General features: G+C 38.1%; 2 long non-coding RNA genes across 2 annotated transcripts in view; one reads left to right on the top strand and one right to left on the bottom strand.

Annotated features, from left to right (window-relative positions):
* The window catches only part of LOC310897703, an 88889-nt gene extending 73997 nt beyond the window's left edge, over positions 1 to 14892 (top strand). The window contains exon 3 of the long non-coding RNA XR_014582493.1: positions 2550 to 14892. This is a non-coding gene — a long non-coding RNA (uncharacterized lncRNA). The remainder of the gene's footprint in view (positions 1 to 2549) is intronic.
* The window catches only part of LOC310897698, an 852780-nt gene that overhangs the window by 555223 nt on the left and 273421 nt on the right, over positions 1 to 24136 (bottom strand). The gene's annotated exons all lie outside the window — the stretch shown is intronic.

Here is a 24136-nt window from a genome sequence, read left to right as displayed (position 1 = left end):
TAATGGAACAAACCTGCAAGGGGAAAGCCCCATGCAAACCTAACCTTAACTAAGCACGTGTGAAGTCAGATTGTGACAGGGTTTCAACAGAAATGGAAAAGCGATTCATAGCTGACAGTCACCACTACACTCATGGTATTGTAATACTAAGTTTTCCTTTCTGCTCTGGGCCAACCTAACCTACATGGTAAACAGAGTCAACAAGAAAGTAAGCTATAATGCATAAGGCATGAAAATTGCAAAGACAGATTGATCCTTTCTCAAAGATTTCAGAGACCAAAAATCCCTACATTTATACTGATTAATTCTGTTTTATAAAGATTGGGCCAGAGCATCATTTTATCTGGGCTTCCTAAAGTATTTCAAAAGCCATCAAGTGTAAAGAGAGATTATTTTTCACGTTTCCACTGCCATATGTTGTTCAGTTATTTCATGGACTGTGTGGGATTCATTAACCAGTCTTGTGGATGGAATCACTGTAGTGAACTGATCATTTCTTTATTGCTGCCTGGGGCCATGATGTTCTTAATCATAGTCACTATTAGATTTTTTCCAAGATGAAGAACCACCAAAGGTGTAGTCCAACAAATGTGTGTTTTGAAGAAAGAAAGAGTATATAACCCAAGCGTTATTTCATTGGTCGATGGCACCAAAGGCTTCGTCACTGTGCAGGACCTTGAAAAATACATAAAAATTAGATCTTTACAGACATAAGTGTTATCTTTTCTATAATTTCTCAAGTAACAGAGTTCGTGCTCTATATGACAACGTAATATACTCTTGAAGGATATTTTAGATCATTTAATTGGAAAGACTTCAGATACTAAGAATTACAGATTGTGTACATATAGGTGTAGGAATTGTTTCTCACAAATAATTTTCTCTTACCATGGACTGTAGCAGTGTCCACCCTCAAAGCAATTAGAGTCAGTCTATGACTGGGAATCCTGCCATGACATATTGATACTCTGAAGATAAAGAATATGAAACCACAGCTGTAGGAAATTGAAGCTGGTATCATTTGCAGAGGTACAGCAGAAACATTACAAAAACAATGAAAATCAAAGACAATACCTTTTTTTATTTTCTCTGAAAACTGAACTGAGCCTCTTTTTCTGACTATCTATTGAAGGGTTAAATTATAAGCTGTAGATGCTAATTTTTGGATGCTAATTTTAATCTTCTCACACACTATAGACAATGGCTGCAATCTAAATTCCCCAGTACACACCACCTTTGATTTGATGGTCTTTTAACTAAGCTTCCCCATTTCTGTTCATCTCTAGAAGTAAATGGGTTTAACCTACTATTTCGCGTTTCTTGTTATCCCAAGCACGCTGCCAAAGTACCTAGAGGCTCTAGGTAATGCCAAGAACATACAAATGAAGTTTTCCATTTCTTTGTCATATGTTGGTGAAAAATAGATAGTTCTTTTGGCTTTTTCTAAACACATAATTACAATTTGGTAACATTAACCAGATACCAAGTGCAGATGGTTTAGTTAATTAGAAAAATGAAGAAAAGATTACAGAACTGTGGAAAAAGATGGCAACAAGTAATGGAGAATATGGCAAGCAGAAATAATGAAGCTGGTGCAAGAGGACTAGAAAGAGAAAGGTGGGAGGGGATGGAAACACAGGCCTCAAGAGCATGAGGAGGATCCTCAGCTGGGAAAAATGAAGCCAGAGTTGGAAAACACCACTAGTGTCCAGTGCCTATGAAGATGTGCAGCTGCTTCTGCTTTGGCTGAATCTTTTATGCAGCTGTTGGCTCTGCCTAGGAATGTCTTCTGCCTCTGAGGCCATATGATACACATCTGTATTGGAAAGAGATAGAGCACTAGCAGGACTTTATTCCCATACCAAATTGTGTTGTCACACGGGATGAAGAGAAACATATATATATGAATAATAATTTAAAATAAGTATGTTTATGTTTCAGTTTAATTAATTAAAGATTCCCTGCTTATTTTTATTCATGTCCACTGTCTCCAGTTTCATCTGAATCTTCTCACATTTCCCAAAAGTCCTTCCACAGTAGGTATGACTATAATCAGACAGGTACATTTAAAAACACACAGTAGGAATAGTTTCCTTGTCTAATATTCATCCTCCAAAGGCCCAGGAGAAATCAAAATGAATAAATAAATAAATAAATAAATAAATAAAATCAAGGTCATTTGCAAAACCAGTGCTTCTGGACAGGTGCTATAAGATTATTAATTTTAGTGCACCAGGAATTAGTGCTTGGGACCTGGCTGGTGCTTCCAGCAGGAGAGAAAGCAGTGGAAAAAGGAGTGAAGATGGGACAGAGCTTTGAAGCACTGTATTTTCTTTTGCTGCTGTTCCTGAGAGGGTGTGAGAGATGGTGATTTTCCCCACTATCCCTGCTTGCAGTTTCTCTGCTCTTCCTCATCTCTGTAGTACTGATGATAATAAGAGTGATTCTGCTTTTGCTTAGAAGAGTCTGTGGAGACACTCCAGAAATGTTTGGATTAAATTTCAATAAAACATTCCTGTTTTAAAGTCTCTCTGTTCTTTGTGTCATAGGTGCAGCATCAGCACCTGGCCTGATGCATCCCACTGGATAGGAGAAAGATGGACTGGCTTTTTAAAGGCAAGGATGGGGTGTGTAGAAGACAGCTGAAGAGGAAAGAAGAATGGAAGCACCAAACCAGCCTTTGTGGAGTTGAATGAAAAAGAAGCAAAGATTTTTTTTATTTTTTTTTTTTTCTGGGGTCAAGATGGAGTTGATGAAGGAAATGCAAATGAATTTAACCATTCATGCATCTCTTCTCATTAATTAATCCCTTATGGGATGCATACTTTTCTAGACACAACAGTACTATCTGTCTGTACTGCTGTACTGAATACCTGTGAAAAATGAGACATGACATCCCATTAGAGAGAAGATTCCCATTCTCCCAGAGTTGTACCATATTATTCATAGAGTTGTAAGCTACCAACATAATCGGCTTTACATTTTACCTTTTGTGTTACAGGAAGTTATCTCTGGGCAGACAAATGCTTCTGATTTTATAGGTGAAGGATATGATGCTATTTAAAGCTTTCCAGAGCTTGTGCATGTGCCCCTTGTATGTTAAATTTTATACAGAAACAACAAAGCTGTAGAAATTTTTCACATTCAATAGTTCTGTACATCTAGCATAAAAAGTAGTCTGGTCAAATAAGACTAATATTGGAGGCTTTAGACCGCTGTAAATCAGATGGAGCTGTGTTAACTAAACAGTCAAGAAAAATTCAGTCTTATAGCTACAGCCCTGTCCAATGCTTTCTAGCAGGAGAAATACTTAGAGGAAAAGTAAAGTATTAAAATGTGGCAGAAATACATAAACAAAGCTATGCAAATTGTTTTCATCTGCCTGTGGTACATGGTGCCAATGCTTTAAGATAATATTACTTAACTGCCATGGGCATTTTTCCCCATCAGTCCACCTTTAGACTATATAAACTCAAGTATATAAAGCTGTGGTGCTTGAAAGTAATGAAGTTTTTCATTAATAAGTAGATATTCAGTCTTCATTAAGGCTTGTGATGACATTAGCAAGCATACATTCTTGTTGGAACAGATGTGTAGAATGAACAGAATGGACAGAATGCCGAGTACCAGTATCTGCACCATACATTTTTGCAGTGGGGATTACTTTGAATTAGCTATTTTCTCGTCCTATGGATCAATTTAAATTATGGTATAGAAAGCAAGAGGAATTCCTGAAGAACACCTTTTGTCTTAGTTTCATCCATAAGCAAATCTAGTTTAGATGTTCTGAGACTGCTCAGTGGAAACCAAGACATTCATTGTAAGTAATGATGCACAAGCAGAGTCTTTTTAAAAACCACTGGCATGCTTTTTTAGATGCATCCTGTTTTACTGAGCATTAGAAAATCTGTTTTGTGTGACACAAGAATCCAAGAAGTTCAGTTTTTTAAATTATTCCTAAAGCTCAAGTAAGAAACCTCCATCCCACTGTAGGTGTAATGAAGCTGTCATGCATACAGAACATGTAAGACAAGCTCCAAATAACAGTATTGTTGGCTACACGGTCTTGGATTATCAATTCTTAATTTGTAGTTTGAAGTGACTAGGCATACCTTCCAGAGCTGAAGATGTGCCATGCTCTGCATAATTTGGTCTCATTTACAATATTCTAGTACGTTCTTCATGGTAATTATTCTGAGGTTAGAGGTCTGGTCTCTAGAGATGACTGCAGTTTAGTTATGTTTGGTTACCAGTGAGTCACCTTCTGAAATTCGTCTCTGCACAAAAAGTAGTATAAAGGTATTATTTTATTTTTCCATTTCATTAAAAGAAATCATAAAATAATTTAGGTTTGAATGGATCTCAGAAGGCCATCTGGACTAGCCCCTGTTCAAAGCAGGGATAACTTCAAGTCTGCTTCATAATCATAAAGCTTCATCCAGTAGTTTAAGGAAATCTTTTCCCACTTCCTTTCTTTTGACTGAGTGGATGCCTACCATCACATCCCTCACCTCTGATCATAACTTATAAGCTCTCATTCTGTCCCTCAGCTAATCCACAGTGAATCTCCATACAGGGAAGCTGCTCCTTTGTGTAGAATGAACCCTTCCTTATTTCACCTGTTTCTTCTTCCTGAGGACATGTGTAGTCATGGGACCACTCCAGTCACGTGAGCTATTTCACCATGTCTCTGTGATCCCATTGAGGTAATGGCTCTGCTGAGGTAAGGGCCATTTGTTTTCACCCTTGGAGCCACATGCCCACTCTTGGCATACTTGAGAGCCTCAACAGTCTCTCTACCACGTCTCACACCTTGCTTTCTACAAGTAACAAACTTTCCAAGACAGCAAGTCTGCTTGGCAAATGAATGCCAGTATCCCCTGCAGAAAGGTGTCTCTGACTATTGCTATTCACTTGTGGCTCTTCATGGCACACTGATTTTAATACATACATTAGCCAGCACCAACAGCTCTACCTGCAGAACTTGTCCATTTCCATCTGCCATCGGGGCCATATGCCTCCTCTGCAACTGTGCACCTGCAGTTGGAGAAAGAGCTTTCTTCCTCTTATTGAGTCCATAAGCTTCCAAAATTCATTGTCATTGAGTCCCACATATCCACTGCCTCTAAGCTGACTGTCCCCTCTTCTGTGAAATGAAGAATGTATCATCTTACCCCTACAATGTTTTAGCAAAGAACCTGTTGTTCTCCCGTTCATCCTGCCTTGTACTGCATAATCTGGCCACCTCCATTCTTAGATCTTTCATCAGACAGCTAGACAATTTGACCACAAAACACCTTCCACTGATGAGGCAACTTTCTAGGACAGTCTGTAAAAGCAGCCTAAAGCATCCTATTAAAGGCCATATGACATTAGAACTATTGATGCTAAGGAAATGCAAATTATAAGCAAAATGTGATATCTAAAAATATCATTGTCTCTCTGAGAGGATCATTTATTTCAATTTTTTTGTATTTTATACAGACCTTTATGCAGTTCAAGCCTAGATGTAGAAATAATTTCTGTTTATTTGAATAAGGATTTTAAAGACAAGAAAAAAAGTCAAATGCAGGAACAGTCTTTGAGATAATCAGCCTCAGTGTAAAATGTTGACTTTTCAGATAATTTCTCTGTTTGTGGTTCCTGGCTTTCGCAGGGTCGTTTTAAGTTTCTTGTCAAACACGTCTTGTCTTCATGTCTCCAGCTGTATACTACTGTAAGCACAATCGAAGGTACTTGGATACTTGGAGGTTGCAAGGAGTCTCTGACTTTGAGTGCTGGCTCTGCAAGCACTCAACATGCCAAGTTTTTTTTTCTTTTTTTGTTCTTTTTTTTTCCTTTCTGTCATGCTCTGAAAGTAGCAAGCAGGCAAGATATTGTCAGTGGAGAAGGAAAAAACCCATACCTATCCTACCAGCCAATGATCACCACAAACTACAAAATTATCATATATACTTAACTGGAACATAATGTAGTTTCTCTTTCTATTTTTAGCCAGAAAATAAAAGCCTTTTATTTATTTGTTTATTTATTTATTTTAAAGTGGGGCTTTATTAAATTTTAGGAAAGAAGATTATGTATTGTGAATGCCTCTCTGAAGTTTTTTCCAGGGAGGATGAATATATATTGAATATGAAAAGTATACATTTTATCAAATAGCTGTTTACCGGAGTCACTCTGTCAAAAAAAGAGAGACTTAATTTTTTCCTTATAAGTTTCATCACCTTTTTGTGTGAAGAGAAAAGGAAAGAGAGTGTAAAAGTTTTGTTACAATATCTCTGAAGAAGAGAGCATGTCATATCCATTCTGTTTACACATGACACTATTGTATATGCTCAAAACAACTGGTAGGGCCATGGGGAACCATTACTTGTTTCTTATGAAAAATATTGACCTTCCTGAAGTTAGTATACTTCACCGGATTCTAAATTCTCTCATTTACATGATGCAGTGGGGTAACTGTATTATGTTCCTTAAATATTGTTCACATCGTGGCTGGTCTTCAAAAGCAAAGCCCTGAGAATCAAAAACTTATTTTCTTTACGTCCTTTAACACTGAATTATACAGGGAAACTGCACGAGTTACTCTTGTAGCTCCACTAAGTGAAGTGTGATCTCTCCTGCATAAGATAGCATCTACATAAATGGGGTTTGGCTTCAGTGTTAAAGTGACCGTATGATTTTTTCTTTTTTCCCAGGGGTCTCAGCTTTACTAATTATCACTGCCTCTATTTACACAAAAGCAGTTCTGTAAGAATGAGAATTTTTATTTTATTTTATTTTATTTATTTATTTATTTGAAGCTAGATTCTTCTTATGTATGGAAATCTTAAAATCAAACACATACTAAAACAGTCTACATAACAAATTAGACAAAAAAAAAAAAACAACCACACACACACAACAACATACGGATATGCAACAATTAAAACTACTTTGGTGGATAAATAGCCTATGATCGTTTTGGCTGTCGGGAGGAGGATGCAGTTAGGAGTTTATGTAGTTAAGAGAGAAATAAGAATCAAGTCATCTTTACAGAGAAAGACAGGAGGAGAGTTAAAGACAACCACTGCCTCAGAAGCAGTTTCACTTCCAGAGTTTTTTTCTTTTACATGAAAAATTGAAAACTGTTCATGGCTTTAGCAACAGGCTTTTGGGGGTTTTGTGTGAGGCTTTTCATATGATAATTGGTAGATTCTATGGCAACCATTGAAAACGAAGGCCTGAAAACAAAAGCTGCAGCAGAAGAGGATCAGTACATATTCACTGTGTCTGCAGGAATAACGGCAGAGACTCTCTCTTCAGAAAGGTATCTGATGGCAGCCTGTCAAAGGCAGGGGCTTGTTTTAACTCAGGCAGAGTTAACTCAGGCTGTAATTAATGCTGGATTTTATGACTCTGATTTTCACTCTAGGTTTTTTTATTTTTATTTATTTTTTCCCCACAAAACCACATCTAGAGCAGATGTACAGGTAATGAGTGGTTAATACTGGTCTGATCATACTTGGGAGTGAACAACTGAAGTGGGAGACTGAAAAGAACAAGTTTAGAGCCAAATGCTGCGACTTTCCTCAAGACTAGTTGCAGTCTTAAAACAGACTTCACATGTAATTAGTGCAAGCAGGATTTGACCTATAAGGGGCTGACATCATGTGAAATCAATGCTTAATTACAGATTAAAGGTATGTATCAGTTGATCTAAAACAAGAGTGTGTCATCTGAGCAAATGGAGATATGAAATATCAAGCCCAGTTATTTGCAGAACAGCAAATTACTGTTTTGGAGATGGTATGTTTCCCACAAAGACAGACAGAATTAGCAAATCATGTAGTGTCATGTAACATGATGTTGCCAGCCATGAAATACTCTGTAGGACAGACTAGCAAAAGCATTGCTATTATTGACTGTGGGAAGAATATATGTTTGAATCAATCTTGGCCTTGCAAGAAAACAAACAAACAAACAAACATACAAAACCAACAGAAATCTATGAAGTGAAAAGTGATACAAAGTACAAAATAAACTGAAGAGGAAATAAAAAGATACCTCTTCATATCTGCTTTGTGATGTCACTATTTCTGCACTATTTAGTCTAGAAACCATTAAAATGCAGTGACACCTAAAACTGGCAATTGTGGGTGGTCTTGCTGTTCTTGTTTCAAAAGTTTTGGTTTTCCCATGCCCATATCACAAGCTTTCAAAAAATTAGTTTACATAAACCTAAAAAAAAAAATCACCAGAGGAAAAAAAAATACGCTAATGAACATGGTGATACTTTCTCTGTTTGAAGTAATACTGGGACTTTATTACCACAGGTTGCCAAAAGAATGCTGTGTTACAAGAACAGCACTACAAAAACAAACAAACAAAAAACAACAAAAGTATAAACAACAACCCCCACCCACCAACTTCATCACTTTTTTATTATTAATAACAGTAATAAGATGCAGAATGGTATGCCAGTTGTTGAAAAGTATTGGTCTAGATAATTTTCCTAAGTCACTTGTTTTACAGAGCACAGGTAAACCATTGTATTTATAAATAAAATCAGGAAAACCTCAATGAATGAGTACCTGGCTCCTAAATCAAAACCAGGGCAGGATTAAGTTCAGATTCATTGACAATTGCTTTTGAAAACTTAAGGTCCACTTATGCAGAATCCAGGTGAAAAGAGAAAAAAATAATTGAAAAAGAAGGTTGAAATTATCAAGAACAGTGCTGTGAATAACAAGGTTCCATTATCAAAGAAGGATGATTCACAGTGCAGGTTTATTTCTCAAATTAACTAGTTTATTTTAATATTTCTTCTCCTCATACTAGTATGATCATAAGCTTTCACATGAGTCACATGAATAGCTGTGAACATACACTCTTCTTCTCTTGTATGTGTGATTGTGTCTTTGATGTTCTGGATACAAGTTCTTTCCAGTCTGTTAGCCCTTTGTGGAAAGGTGGTCGCAGAATTCTATAAAATAACAGGGCCCAAGGTTCCCATGACTCAGGCTTCTACATATTCCTCAAAAACTAGAGCTCACCCTCTCCTGTATCCTTTCCATTCAAGATCTCTTGAATGGTCTGTAATGGAGTTGAAGTAAACAGGTCCATTTTGTAAAGGTCCCAGAATAAATTTGAATTTATTTGAATTTATTTTATTTATTTTATTTTATTTGAATTTATTTTACTTGAATTTATTTTATTTGATTATTTTATTTTATTTTATTTTATTTTATTTTATTTTATTTTATTTTATTTTTTTTAACACAAAGAATATGTAGATGCATTTAAACCACAAAAACTTCCCATACTTTCCTGGGTCACTTTCCTGATCACCCTCTAGCTCTCCTCAAACTAAAGGAAACTTTAGCTGTCCAATCATCCTCTTCCTGCATTGGGTTTCTTCACACTGAATTATCTCCCTCTTCCCGACCCCTCTCTTCTACTCCCTCTGAAACCTCTTATTAATGACTGTGGAGAAGCTTTTCTTCCCTTCAAACTCACCTTTTCACATCTTTTATAAAGTTATTCCTGAGTAGCTTCATCACAGGAGTCAAACTCTGTCCTTCTTCCTCTAGGATCTTTTACTTAGTTACATCTTCCTAACTTCAGACTTAATAATAAAGCAAGCAAACAAACAAAAATGATAGCCTGTATTTTATTTGCAGAGATTCTCCACTGAATGGATGGACATCAGAGAGTCTCAGTCCACTCATGTTAATGCTCACATAGGTGTAAACATTTCCTCTGTCAATTCTAGTGAAGATTATTTCAGTAGAGAGGTGAGGAATGGGGTTACAAAATGGGCCTTGGGAAGTATCACTGTATCTTGGTGCTAAAAAAAATCCCATGTCAAACTGAATTCCCAAGCTGTACATAGTCAGAAATCATTACTTAAGGTAAATTATGTTCTGGCCTATCCTTTTTATGACAAAAGATAATCAGCAAAGGAACTCTGTTTGAAACCTGGCACAGCAGAAAGGTGAGCTAAACAGTGTACTGTACTGTATAGCTAAGCTAACATGTTCATAGCTGACTTTTTTAGTTATCCTGTTTATTTTCTCTACTCATTTAATTTCTCCTCTTTTTAGCTGTTCCATTCCCTCTTTTATTCTGGTTTGGATACCAAGGTGAGAGGTGTTGCTGAAAGACTAATTTGGTCCTTTTCACAGTATAGTTGCTGTATTTGTGATGACTGAAGGGGCTTCTGAGTTCTGCAGTCACAGACTACCACAATGGTTGAAGTTAGAAGAGACTACTGGAGGTCATCTGGTCCAACCTCCCCTGCTTAAGCAGGGACACCTAGGGCACTCAGTTAGACCAAATTTCTGAAGACTTTACAGAATTCAGCATAAAATAATTTCACCAAAAGGAATGGAGGTAAAAAAAGCTTTGAGACTGATCATTTACTTTTATATATATATATATATATATATATATTTATTTCCTTCAAAAAAGTCATGGTTTGAACTTCAGATTATGGAAATTCCACTTTTTCTCTCTTCCGTTTCTCATGTTGTTTAGTGGATTTCCCCAAATACACTTCTGAAATACAAAAGCAGAAGTGATGAATGGGGATTTGTGATGAATTCTGACATAAATACGAAGGAAAATAGTTTGCCATTTATTTCCAAAGAAAGATGAGCTATTGTCTATTCCTCTGTGTGTAGTTCCCTGTGGTGGTTTTCAGCCTGCTGGGCAGCTGAACTCCACTACAACTGCTTTCTCGCTCCCCTCCTCAAAGGAAGAGTGTGAGAAAATACCAGGTAAAAGGACACAAGGGCTGAAGTAAGGACAAGGAGATCACTCACTGATTACTGTCACGGGAAAACCAGATTCAATGTAGGGAGATAAATATAATTTATTGCCTATTAGCAACAGGCTAGAGCAGTGAGAAACTAAAAACAAAATACCTACCCCCCCATCCACCTTATTCAATGTCCTCCCCCCAAGAGGTGCAGGGGAATGGGGAATGGGGAATGGGGGCTGTGGTCAGTCTCTAACGCTTCATCTCCGCCACTCCTTCACGGTCACTCTCTGACCCTGCTCCACGAGAGGTACCTCCCACAGGATGCCGTCCTTCCTGAACTGATTCACGGGGGGGCTGCCCACAGGCAGCAGCTCTTCAAGAACTGCTCCAACAGGGGTCTATACCACGGGGTCCATCCCCCAGGAGCAAACTGCTCCAGCACGGGTCCCCCACGGGTGGGCGGCAGCTCCCCCCAGACCCCCTGCTCCTGCGTGGGCTCCTCTCCACGGGCTGCAGCTCCGGCCCGGGGCCTGCTCCTGCGGGGGCTCTCCATGGGCCGCAGCCTCCTCCAGGCCACATCCACCTGCTCCACCGGGGGCTCCTCCACGGGGGGGCTGCAGCGTGGAGATCTGCTCCGTGTGGGACCCATGGGCTGCAGGGGGACAGCCTGCTCCACCAGGGGCCTCTCCACAGCCTGCAGGGGAAATTCTGCTGTGTGCCTGGAGCACCTCCTGCCCTCCTGCTGCACTGATCTTGGGGTCTGTGGGGCTGCTTCTCTCATTTTCTCATTCCTCTCTCCCAGATAATGTTGTGCATCATTTTTTACTTTCTTAAATATATTTTCACAGAGGTACAACCAGCATCACTTGCTGGCTCAGATCTGGCCAGCAGTGGGGGTCCCTTTTGGAGCCAGCTGGAGCAGGCTCTTATCTGACATTGGGCAGCTTCTGTAATCTCCTCAAAGAGACCACCCCTGCAGACCTTCTTCTACCAAAACCTCACCCTGTAAACCCAATATATTTCCCTACAGGTTTGAACTTAAACTGCTAATTTACAGATTTCATAGAAGGTTGTTGTTCCTCTGTCAGTAACAGCAGATATGAGCACTGTCATGTCACCAAAGATTTTTTCATTTTGTTCTTTATTCCATGGGAGTAGATTACATTTCTGTTGAGTTAAACAGACCTTATGAAACAATATGGACTTGATATAATTTTCATGTAAGTGTGATGGATATGTTAAAATAGCTCATGCCAAATCTGGTCATTAATAACTGGATATGAATATAAAGATCTTAGGTATCTACTATCATTGGGAATGCTCAAGGCTGTAGGGTATTATGTTCTTCTTTGCTTCTATTTCTTTGCCCCAAAGCATACGGCTTTCTTGTAGGATGTGTGCCACTTCTGGTAACTCATCTTTGAAATAACATAGCATGTCTCAGACAGAACTAGATGACTATTATTTTTATACTTTCTATTGAAATAGATCAAAGAATGTTAGAGAACTTTCCTGGATACTGAAACCCCATCCTCTGTACTACTAAAAACTTGTCACAGGCATGGTATGGCTCACACCTGCTACCATCCCCTAAAGAAAACTTGGGCTAGATTTGGCATTTAGAAATAGCTGAAAACAATTTCAATAAGCATTTGGATGTTGCCGATATATTTTGGTGGGTAAGTATGTTTCACACTACGGATGCACGCTCCATATTTGATATTTCATCTCAGTGCCAGGGAATGGTCCTTTGCTCTTTTAATCTACTAGTATAGACATTTCCAAAGCCTACTACTATAAAGCCAATCAGAAATACTTTGGACAAGTTTGAGCCAGCTGACACTGGACAGTGATTTGTATCATGTGGTTATGGTGCTTTTGATGTGGTATGACGACTTCCAAAGCCAAAATGACTCTGTGATTGAAGGATATCCAAACTTAGTTAAGAGCATATTTTTCCACCCAGAGTAGACATGTTTTTAGCATTACAAAACAGCAGCCACATCTGAGGTGGGCAAATTGTGCTGATTCAGCTAAGCTGACATAGGTATAGATTTAGTGGAACTGGTACCACTGCAGTATGCAAACACTTCCATTTTGGTTGTAACATATGCCATTTTCACTTAATGGAGGTGAAATTCTTATTGCCTTCACTTGGCTATTTTTTTTTTAAGTTATTTCCTAGTGAGCATTGTTATGCATTTATATCATGCATATGAATTCTTCTCTACAGGTTTACTAAGGACTGAAACTAGGCAAAGTGACTGGTGGTTTCCTTGTTCTTTTTTAAAGGTAGCTTGCATACACATCTTTAATTCATGCCGTAGATATCTTGTACTTCTCTTAGGGTCTAGATGAGCAGAATGTTTTTTTCAGCCAAGTTTCTGTCTACTCATTGGAATATTAAAAATGAGAAACCTTCAAATGTTGCTAAATCACAAAATCTATACTCAGCACAAGAAATCTGACCGTACCAAAAATGCAGCTGTTCATTTATGTTTTTATATTCTCCGTGTAAAGCTCAAATAATGGCAACAACATTGAAGAGAAAACTTTCAGTTTGGAGGATGTTGTTCTGTAGAAAATTTTCTGCTTGTCTTCTGCAATGGGCTGGAAGCATGATGCAAGGAGGAATAGTGAGAAGACCCCTTTAAAAATTGAGCAAGGTGTTAAATCTATTCCCTATGTTCTCTCATGTGATCAGCAAATGTACAAAAAAAAAAAAAAAAGCTTCTTTGTAGTAATAATGACCTATCTATCAGACTCTGCCTCTTTTACTCATGTTAAATACCGTGTCATTCTGTCCTACTGCTAGAGCAGAGATTTTCTGTCAGTGAACAGAATACCCTGCAGCAAGGGAGTGATCAGAACTGGGCATTTCCAACCCTGGAAGGAAATAATTGGTAGCAGAAAAAAATATATAAAATAATAAAATAAAATTGATTTTACTTTTTAGAAGGGTCATTGATTATATTAAAACATGTTAAAGATTATGGCAAAAGGCCAAAAAATGCTGCATTTATAAGCATTGATCTTACAGAGTCCTTTTCCCAGTCTGGTAGAGTTGAACTTTTTAAACTCTGATCCATCTTACTCAAAATGGTTGTCTGTTAGCTCTATAATGTTCCTCTGTTGAGTGCTTGGCCACAGTCCACACCGGTGTATAAAAAATGATATTACGACACAGTTGCTAGGAAGAATTGTTCCTGAAAATGGAAGATGCCCTGCTTAGTTTCATCTTAAAAGGAATTTTGCTGGGTTGAGGAGAAGATACATGTATGGAGGGCAGAGGGAAAGAAAAAGCTATCTTGCAGGCAAATAAAAAATCTGAGAAGTATTCACATTTAGCAAAAAGTGATAAAAATAATAACGACGAGAAAAAGGAGAAGTAAAACTATCCTAGTGTTATGTTAACTTATGTTAGTATCTGTTTACTTTGTGAGAAAGACTGCCATGAGCCATTCTATCATAAGGGGGAGGATAAGACATTAACCATCATAGAAAATAGGATCAGATCCTCTTTAAGACAACAGCATCCCTGTATGGAAGAAAAAGTTCACTTTCCTCACATCACAAATTGAGAGGCCAACTGTTGATTGAAAGGGATGGTGTTTGTTATGGTAAGTACTATTAAATGAATGTTGCCATGATACAAAAGTATAATTTTCTTATGTAACAGTGCATACACTACATTACAAACAACCCAAAACTCAGTGAAAAAAATCCTTAAAACAAAAAACCTGTTGAACTGAATGTGGCATAATAAAACATCTTAAGTTTTGCTTTAAAAACATCCATACTGTACCCCTGGACAAGGTAAAAGGTAGAGTGAGAGAGATACTTGTGGGTGCTCTGGTTCATTTGCTAAAGGTTGAAAACACCTTGACTTTGAGCCCTTCTCTGTGAGTTATCTCAGAGCCTGCATGTCACTGTACCTTGGATACCAGGGCAAAGAGGCATAAGGTCACAAAATGTATCGTAACCTTTTTACAGGCAACATGGCTGGAAATACTATCCTGTTCCATTTTTTAGTGAAAGCTTTCTAGCCCAAATGTGTCTATTGACCTAGAAAAGTTAGTTTGAAAGTCTTAAAAAAACCCTTGTTAGATAATTGTGTCTTCTGGCTAATAGAAATAAAAGCACGTTCACTTTCTCCCCTTTGGTCTGTATATTTCTATTTTATTTATTAAATGTACCATATCTGTAGGCATCTTGTGTGGGTATTCAGAATCCCCATCAGTAAAAGTAACTGTTTTGGGAGAATTTATTGCTTGGGTGAATTCACCTAGTTCTTTTCCCAACAGTCAAATGGCGATAGGGTTGAAAGTCTTTGTGCTGATGTCCATTCAGTGTGTATGTGTCTAACCTGCACTGACATAAGATTCTGTGGAACGGGAGCCTACAAGAAAGGTTGGGGGGTGGGAGGGTGGGGGAAGGTAAGGATAAAACATATAAAGAAGGCTAACTAAAACCAATGCTGTGTCCAAAGGTACTGCCTCATATCTGTGTTTTCACAGGACTGGTTGTTCTCTTCATATGGTACTTCATATAATAAAAAAACTGATGTGAGTATGTGCATAGCTTTAGGAACGTAAATATTCCTCTCCAGATAGGAATTTTCAACCACTCAAGGTTAAGCATGTGTTTAAATGCTCTACTGGATGAGGACCGTCCTGTTATCTTAAAAGTACCTTTCTGTACTGACTTAATTCTAAAGGCCTTATTCCAGAACAGGAATGTAGAAATTTGCTCACATAGTCAATTGACAATGACTTTCTGATAGTGAAACTCTGATGTATTGATTGAAAATTTTGGCCATTCTCCCACAAACTTCACTGCTTCAGTTTTTCACTTCATGTTCCTAGGTCTGTGTGAGTGAAAAAGCAAAGTGTAGTGTAAAATCACACTGCTCCATGTTTTTGTTGTTGTTTTTGTTTGTTTGTTTTGTTTTAGTTTTTAGCCCAGGTCTCTGTACCATTGAATTCAAGTTAATTCTCTAATGGAAGGAAATAGAAACAATATTTGTAAACATTTACAAGGCCTGAGCACATTTCAACTATTTTTCACAGGTTTGCAATCAGTAAGTAAAGACAACTGTCAAATCATCTTTGTGCACCTTCATGAAAAAAATCAAATGATATTAACATCAGTATTATGCAGCATTCAAGAAAAAATATGCAGATCTTTTTCTTCCCTTGCACACTGTCACTACTGCAGAGGTATTACAAGAAACTGCATCGCTGTTGGAGATGATACCAGTTAAGTATCGGATAGAGCCCAGTCTAAGCCTCAAGTCCCTGCATGATTTCACAGGGCTGATGGTTAAAAAATTCTTTGCCAGTAAATGTAGTATGGCTGTTGCTAAGACTAAAATGGGATTCTATGAAATTAGCTCTGACTCCTCACAACAATATTAGAACACTGACATTGTTCACAGAGCATGTGAGATAAAGTCGTTTTCTTTGAATGTTCATGCAAGTAGAGTGTTTGGGAAAAGAGGCACGAACATAAAAAAGCCAGTTAATTTTTAAATTCAAAGGAAAATATGCAGACCCTCCCCCCCCCTTTTTTTTTTTCTCCCAGCATTTTCACTGCCCTGAAAAACACTGTTCTAATGACAAAGTTTCGCATTTTTATTCTCTTGTAATTGATCTCTCCAGTACACATGTTGCAACAGAAAAAGTTCCCTGTGGATTATTTCCTACCTGTTATATCTATTTCTGGAACCTGAAAAAAAAAAAAAGTCATTATACGTCTCTTTTAGGAACATAAGCACATAAGCTTTGAATTTTGTCACTACCTTTTAATGAACTGTCCTTTGGAGAAAGAGGTCTTGGAAGAGAGCCATTATAAAATACAGTAAAAATACAATTCCAGCTTGTTCTACAGATTGGAATGGGGGACTCTGTTAGAAGAAACCTGTTAGATTTTACTCATCATCTGTTTTGACATATATTGACATCTTTTCACAGTCCCCGAAACTGCCATGCAGCCAATACAGGAGCAATTTGAAATGTGAGGTGATCCATTACTCTGATTGCAACTAGGTGGGGACACTAGACAAGCAGCTGTGTGGAGACTGGCAACTGAGTCATAGAACCAAGGCTAGAGATTATTATACAAAATAAAAATAAAAATACAGCAAATTAAAAATGAAAAGACAGAAACAAACTCCAAAGGAAGTGAACTATGAGAAAATGTTCATAGCTAATACAGCCTCTGTGAAATCAGAAGATTTTTTCCTTAATTGATTTTGATGTGATTTGGACTGTACAGCAGAGGGTAAACGCATAAAACTCTGAATGAAGAGTTATTTAATAAACAGTGCCAGAACTATTTACAGTAGTGTACTCTGGGAGACTGGAAGACAGAAGGGGACTGGGAACCAGACTGCTGGACTTACAAGGAAATCTTCAGCTGTAAAGTGATTGCAGAGTTGTATTGAAAGTTGGCCTGGATGGAGCAGGAGGCTCTTGGGAGCCTGTATACAAGATAAATATAGAAAGCTATTACTAAAAGTGGGAAAGTACTGTTTTTCTACCTCTCCATGATGAATTGCGTTTGATACTATGTCCTTAAGTGCTTTGCCCAGCTGAGGTTAAAGTGACTCCATCGTAGGGTCTTTCCACTCCTCAGGAAAATTATTTCCTAGTAAGAGAGAACTGACTGCTGTGTGTCTTAATGTTACCCAGAGTCTGCCCTAAAATAGAAACTAATAGTGAATGGAGGATGTAAACACAGCACAAACCCTATTTTGCCCCAAAGGCCCTGGGCAACCTTGATCTAGTGGGTAGCAACCCTGGCCATGGCAGGGGGTTGGAATTAGATGATCTTTAAGGTCCCTTCCAACCTGAGCCATTCTGTGATTCCATGATTCTATGATCTTTGTCCTGTTTAGCTCCCATGAATGGGACAGTAGATATTTAGGAGACACCTTGCAACCTTTTCCAAAGCATCTTGTCTTAGCTTGTGGTATTTTATTTTTCTGTGGTGACTGGTTTACCAGAGCATCAGGGACAGCTTTAATCTATTAGTTAGAACTCACTAATCATAATAAAGACCATTTGAGTTAAATTTGATGTATTTTGAAATTATTTATATCAGTGACTTCTCAGCTATTTTATATTGTTAATGATGATATGTAGCAAAACAACTTCTGTTTTCCAGAAAGATTTTGAATAAAGCATCTTTTTATGTAAAATGCCAGATTAGGGATTTTTTACTAATGGCTTTCAGTCATCTAGCATTAGCCTATGTCTACATGTGGGTGCCTGAGCCTGTGCTTCAAGTAACCTTTTGCACACTCAGTAAAGTTCTCATGCAACCAAGACATGCTCACATCCCTCCAAAAGAGAGAAGTCAGGAGAAGAAGCCCTTGCAGCTGTGTTTCCAGCACTGCCTGCTCCCCTTGTTAACCTTGTGGGTGGGTTATAAGAAGCCCAGCTCCTCCACTGGGGAACTTGGAAGACCATTTACCCTTTCTTCTCGGATGTGTAGCAAGCCTGGGTCAGCACACCACTTCTCTGAATGCCTGTGAGAGTTACCATGCTTGTCAGAAGCATAATATGTCTTGGCATTTGTTCCTTAATATAGCTCAGCCTCATTGGAAACTGACATGTGGCTTGCTGTGCTAAATAGGCTGCATTTCCCTCAAACACTTTCATTTCTGTAATCCTACGTGTGCAATGTGCTGCCCTCAAGGAAGCTTACCTCTATTGCTTTGCTTCAAATTGGGCTGCTACGGCAAAATACCTTCCAGGAGAGAGGGTTAGGTTAAAGGCTTAGGCTTGTGAAAGAACCACTTTTTAAAGGGTGTACAGTTGGGCCTTCCAGATGCTGCTTCAAAGCTGGGAAACATTACCAGTAATGGGGAAATGGGGATACCGCGCAGGAAATGTTGGGTGACCTGGATAGAAAGTGGGATGGAAATTATCATTACAGTAGACAAGGTCATGTACTGAAGGGCTACTAAGGCTTTGAGATGTCATCAGTGGTAAATAAGAGGAAAAGAAACTGGGTGCCTTAGTTGGCTACAGGATGACTGTTAAACGGTACTGAGAAAGAAGCAAAGGTTACCCTGGAATGAAAACTGAAGAAGGTTTTTCTGGAAGAGGTAAGAAAATATTACTGTCCTGTGCAGGACCCTTGGGCGGCCCTCATCTGAGAATTGTGCAGTTTTAGTCAGCTAAGTTCCAGCAAGATAAATTGGAACTGGAATGAGTGGAGAGAATGGATAATTTATCAGGCAAGTGGAGTACGTATGCTACAATAGAAATCTAAAAACATGAACTTCAATAGATGAAATCTTCCTATCAGTAGGTCAGAGTGGGATAAACACAATGCAGGTGAAAGAAAAATTTTACGTAAATGACAGTGTTGGCACAAGACCATGTAAGTGTAAACGTGCATGAATTCCTTGCAGTGTGGTGGAGAAACAGCTGAGCTAATCCTGACAGTGGTGCACACCAAACTATTAGGCTCAAACCAAACAACCCAAGTGTCTCTCAACCACACACCTTCAGAATCTGTGGAGTTCCCTCTCATAGGTTTTCATGAGTTTAAGAATCAATCTAGTTAATTCAGGGAAGAAAAAAAAATCCAATGAGGTCTATTAAATCCCAAAATATGACTTCTGGCTAAGGAAGTCCCTAAGCTAGGAATGAACTAGGAAATCCTTGAGCTAGGGAGTTGTGATAGTTTCTGGAGGTTGTTGACACATTAACTCCATTGTTATTCAATTGGACATTCACAGCTAAAGACAGAGGAACATAGAGAGGTTAGACAAAGTTTTAGTATGAGCTTGATTGGCCCATCTTATGTTTCTACATAGCTTCAGCTAGCTTGGTTCTTGGGAGTGCTCTTACTACGTGCCAAAAACTCAGCATATGCTAATCCACCTGTTTTCTTGGCAAAATATATGGAAAGCATACAGGTTACAACCTCGGTTCCAGAAAAACAAAACAAAACAAAACAAAAAAAACCAACCACCACCAACAAAAAACCCATACATTTTCCCATAAAGCAAGAACAAAGAAAGAAAGAAAGAAAGAAAATGCTGACCTAAAAGCAAACCAAGCCAAAACAACAACAAACTATTTTTGTTGCTGCTAAATAGAAGTTCATGGGATATTTCTAATGAGGAGCTTCTTTCCTGACTCTGGTCTCCAGAAAACAGAAACATCTGTCAACCCACTAGACAATGACTTCAGTGTGTAAGGAGAGGCTGTTTTAAAAGGTATGATAAGAAGAGCAGAAAGCAGAGGCTTTATCACGCAAATAACCTTGGTGCAGAGGGTATCCAAGATGCTGTGGAATAAGTCAAGATGAAGCAGTATATTAGACCTTAACAGTGAAACTGGCAGTTTTCAAGGGTTGAAAATGGAGACCTGTAGCAGAAATTATTTTGGCATCTTTGCTACAGAACTGACAACTGCAACACAACAAATGAGCACATTGGTGGATGAGACTTGTGGATATGAAAGGTATCTAGGAATCAATTTAGTAACATGAGTAAGTGATCAATCTCTATGTTACAAATCTTCCTCGTCTCCTCCCCTAGAGACACCTATCCATTTCTGTATAACTGTAGTTCTTTTCCAAGCACACATTGAACAGAAGTGAATGTTTGAGGAGTTAATATATTCTTTTTTTTTTTTTTTTTTTTTTATATCCTAGGCAGAAAGGACCTAGTTAGTGCTGTATGACACTGCACCCAAAAGAGAGAAAATGTGTTTTACACGAACAATTAAAGAACTACCAGTCTTCAGAAAAACAAGTTCCTCTTTACCCTCTTGTCCTGTTTTTGGTTGGGATAGAGTTAATTTTCTTCCTAGTAGATGGTATGGTGCTGTGATTTGGGCTTAGGAGAAAAATAATGCTGATAACAGAGGGAAGTCTCAGTTGGTGCAGAGCAGTGCTCACACAGAGCCGAGGCCTCTCCTGCTCCTGATGCTTCCCGGCCAGCGAGGAGGCTGGAGGGGACACGGCCAGGACAGCTGGCCCAGACTGCCCAAAGGGATGTCCCACACCGTGTGGTGCTGTGCTGAACAAAAAAAAATGTGGGGGGGAAAGGTGCTGCTTGGGGAGGGCTTGGGCAGGTGGTGAGCAATTGCATTGTTCATCTCTTGTTTTATATATATATATATATATATGTATAATTTAATATATTATTATTATTATTAATTTCACCTTCCTTTTCTATCCTATTAAACTGTCTCAACTTCTATCTTAACTCATGAGTTTTACCTTTATTTATTTATTTTTTTTCCCCCCAGTTCTCTCCCCCATCCCACTGGGGGCAGGAGGGGAGTGAGCAGACAGCTTTGTGGTGCTGAGCTGCCTGCCAGGTTAAACCTCAACACCTCTGTTATTGGATATATATATATATATATATATATTCAAGTTTATATAATATATATATATTCAAGTTTATTTATATTTTGATTACTACTGTAATTCTAGATGTTCTATTTATTTATGCACTAAATATTAATTCCCTTCAGAAGTTATTTGTCTTAACATCACACAAAACAGCAGCAAGAACACCCACACGTTTCACTATTTATTGGTTATGAATGTTTCACTGCTCATTGCAAAGGCACTTTTCCATATACATGCTAAGGAGAGAAAAATTCTGAAGCCATTCTGCTTTCTGCTGACTCCGACTCTGCCTGCTTTCATCAAGCTTTATGTTTTTATTTCTTCTCAGAGAGGAGAACTTCACATCTCAGAGAGAATTGAACTTCACATCTTCACATGTTAATTCTTCTATGCACTAACACTGACTATGGCTTTCCTACCTCTTCATGTAGTCAAGTCTAGGTGAAATAGCACCACATTTAATGCAGCAATATTTTATTTTTCTCACTTTTTCTCCTTCCCGTGCTTTCTAAATCCTAATGCTGTGGGTGTTTAGCTGACTATCACTATTTGTAGAGCAAAGATCTTCACTGATCTGCCACAGTCAAGCCCAAGTCCTTTTTATGACTTGAGGCAGAGGACGCAAAATTCTTTGGCTGCAGTTGACCTGTGAGACCTGGAACATGCTGTCTGCCTCCTGATGACATGCCAGGACCACTGTGCTCCTCCAGGAGGAAACCTGGAGTCATGGACCCAGGTCTGAGGCTGGTAGAAGAGGGCACCTCAGGGACTACCTCCACCCACTTTACACACGGCCAGTGAGGTGTTGAAGCAGCATGAGTGACTCCAGCCTTGGTGTCACCAAAAGTCCCTTCTTCCCACGTGTTGAAGGACAATACATGCCAGGACTCAAGGTGCCTCTTGAATCTTCTTATCCAGAGGGCTTTGCAGAGATGGGAGAGAGAAGAGAAGAAAGGAAGACTTTCAAGAGGATCCAGGAGTTCATGGCAGAGATGGCTTTAAGTGGCTGTGCCCAGCATAGGAAACCCCAGGCCCAATGAGGCTTACAGCACAATTTATTTTCTTAACTATACATGGTATTACTTGTCCCCATGTTCTACCTCAAAATATGGAAAAAGAATAACAAGATAAATATGAAAAAATAAGTTAACATTTTCCTCTATATTACTTCGATTTTGATAATTGACAATTTTTAACTTTTGTTTGATTCATTCTTTGGAGAGTTTTTCATCAGTAAACTATCTGTAAGATAACAGAAGTTCTTCAGATAGCATATATTTTTATCAGGCCATTATGGTTATTAATTATTTTGATGGTGAATTAGTATCTTGAGGGGGTAAAAACTATTTTATTCTGAAAATTTCAAAAAGTCATATTTTTGCTTAATTAAAATATGCTGCAGATATGTTTATTTATTAAGAATTTCTTAAATTTTAACATTTTAAATGATGATATTTGTTCTTTCATGAATTATGTTTAATAAACATGTCCAGATTTCAGTAAACATATGAGCTTTCATTTAAAGATACTCCCTGCTCTAGGTTTTCTATTAAAATATCAACTCATTTTATAAAACATTTTTCATTACAGTTACATAAAATACATATTTCAGGGAGGTCCCATGTTGTCTGACCTGTAAATCACAGATGGGAAAACCTTGTGGATTATTATTTTTTAAAAGATTTTCTTATTCACTGATTTCCAATTATACATTACAACATATTCTCTCTGGAGAACAGTCCAGTATGGTGTCTTTTTTACATTATTTGGAAAATCATCCATTATTGGACTTGTATTCAATTAATGTTTATTTTCATTTACACTAAGAAATTATGTAGGGGATTCTTAATAAAATATTCAGAAATGTTTTTGTCTTTGGTCACATGATTTTCTGGGTCTACTTTAAAGTTGTTTCACCTAAAAAAAAAAAAAAAAAATCTTTAACTCCACATTTCATTTGTTTATTTTATACCTATTAATTTCTTCCTCCTTTTAGTTTTTATTGATGGGAGTTAGTGACTTTGGCTCAGGGAAGAGCTATTGAAATTATATACAAATATGAAAAAAAAAATCTGTTTTATACTTAAAACATAAATTGCTTCATTCTACCCCTGCTCTGCAATCCCTTTTCCTTTAGCCTGCTGTGTGTCTCCAAATGTATTCATTTTTGGAACAGTTAATTGCCATACCAGATTCTAATTTAAAATGTAAGAGCTTTCAAACAAAATAAGTTCCATCTTCAGGCATTAGCAGCAAACAGCATCTGGATAGCAGAACCAAGCTGGAGATGTGCAGCAGTACAAATCCAGGCCCCACATTTTTGAGAAAAACAATTTGATTCTTCTCTCTTGTCTTCAATCTGAGTGCTGCAGCTGTATTGTGCCTTGCACTGCGGATGTGTGACACAGTGCAAAGGTTGACACAATGCTGGGAAAGCAGAGGAAAAGTGAATGGGACTGTAAAACTCCCTCTCTTGGCTCAGTGGGGAGTCTTCAGAGTTTACTTCTGCAGAGAGAAGCTCGTTTTGAGTATTCCTTAAACAAAGCAACACAGTAAGAGGAGCAAAACTGCCTCCTCTCCTTTTGTTTGTGTCTTTTTTACTTTAATCACTCTCTTAGCATGAATATTGTACAGTTTCTCATCCCTTGAATATAAACAAAGCTGCTACTCTCCTTGTTTCCTACAGGGCAACCCTGTGGAGGATTTCTAGCTCTCTTTAATATTTTTCTGTTAATGATTGCATCTCTCAGAACATTATTCAATTGTTCCCACAAACCGCATGTGTGTACAAATACACTTTTAGAAGAGAATTTCTCTGCAGCAAATCATAGAAGTAATTAAAAGTTACAGGAATCTCAGTTACTCTGCCCAAATAGCCCTGGGCACATCCATAATTTGTACGTACACTCTTTTATGTCAATGATATTTTATCTCACCATCACACTTTCCTAGTACATGGGGCCCTAAATTGCCCTCCTACTAACCTTCAGTCCCTATTATCACAGATAAGAA

This window comes from Anser anser (assembly GCF_964211835.1).
Source record: "Anser anser genome assembly, chromosome: 3".
NCBI classification, from domain to species: domain Eukaryota; kingdom Metazoa; phylum Chordata; class Aves; order Anseriformes; family Anatidae; genus Anser; species Anser anser.
The sequence above is the reverse complement of the archived record's forward strand: the minus strand, read 5'-3'. Positions and strand labels throughout refer to the sequence as shown.